Source organism: Echinops telfairi, unplaced genomic scaffold (genome assembly GCF_000313985.2).
Source record: "Echinops telfairi isolate 266 unplaced genomic scaffold, ASM31398v2 ScPeMD7_1713;HRSCAF=2227, whole genome shotgun sequence".
Taxonomy (NCBI): domain Eukaryota; kingdom Metazoa; phylum Chordata; class Mammalia; order Afrosoricida; family Tenrecidae; genus Echinops; species Echinops telfairi.
The window spans coordinates 16,634,198-16,635,428 of record NW_022105611.1 but is presented as its reverse complement, the minus strand read 5'-3'; the positions used below and the strand labels follow the sequence as shown (position 1 = coordinate 16,635,428).

At 42.1% G+C, this 1,231-nt stretch overlaps 1 protein-coding gene across 1 annotated transcript in view; it reads left to right on the top strand.

Annotated features, from left to right (window-relative positions):
• The window catches only part of MYO7A (myosin VIIA), a 90,749-nt gene that overhangs the window by 82,748 nt on the left and 6,770 nt on the right, over positions 1-1,231 (top strand). The window lies entirely within an intron of this gene.

Genomic DNA, 1,231 nt, shown 5'->3' with positions numbered 1-1,231 from the left:
CATTCTGTCATGGGCATCTTCCAAAGCCCAGATCAAAATTCACTTCCTACAGGAAGCCCTTCAAATTCTCTTCTGGGAAATTTCCCAGCACCATATCGGCCTTAGGTGAAACCCCGACATTTCCACATCTTGCTTGAGCAGGGAGGAACTGAAAGCATTCCCCTGGCAACTAGGAAGCAGATAAGAATGCCGTGTACCACCACTGCTGCTCATTGTGCCAGAAGGCTTAGCCAGAGGTAGGAGAAGGTAAGAATAAATTAAAGGACTCCAAACTGGTGAAGAAGTGGAACTCTCACTGTTTGCAAATGATAGGATTTTATACATAAAAAAAACAAAAAATAAAAAAAAAAATTGCTGGAAACAAAGGATTTGACCAAATGGCTAGACAAAAATTTAGCCTATAAAACTCAGTCGGATTCCTGTATACTTTGAAGAGAGCGCTGAAAAGAAAAAAATACTTTATATAGCCACGCAAAAGAGGAAACACGTAAGAATAAACTAAGCAGAGAAACAAGACGAGCATGAAGAAGACTGCAGAGTACGACTTCAAGGAACCGAGAGAGATCTGTTCCATGTTCACAGATAGGAAGACCTAACATGGTGAAAATGCCGGTACTGCCCGACTCAAGACTCACTGCGTCAGCTTGATTCCAACTCACAGGGACCCTATAGGATAGGGCAGAACTGGCTGCTGTGGGTTTTCAAGATGGTAACTCTTCACAAACGTAGAAAGCCTCACCTTTCTCCTGTGGAGCAGCTGGTGGTTCTGAACTACCACGACCCAAATCACTCTATAAGTGCAACACAATTCAGATCCAAATCCCAACTTCATTTCTTAAAGAAATGGGCAAACTAATTATATGAGGATAATCAAAGAACTCCTTAAGAAGAACAAACAAAAGAACCATAGAATGGGAACGAGGCAGTCTCTTCAGCAAGTAGTGTTGGCACAGTTGGATCTCCATCTGCAGAAGAATGAAACCAGACCCATGCCTCACACCATGTACAAAAAGACTCGAGGGATCAAAGCCCTGAATATACATCTCAGAGCTATAAAGACCATCAAGGAGAAAACGGGCAAACTTAAGGGCCCTACTGCAGGGCACAGACACACTATCAACTATAATGAAGGACGCATGCACAGAGAAGACAAAAATTGATGACCTCCTTAAAATAAGACACTGAAAGACTTCACCAAAAGAGTAAAAAGGGAACTGACAAACAGAAATTT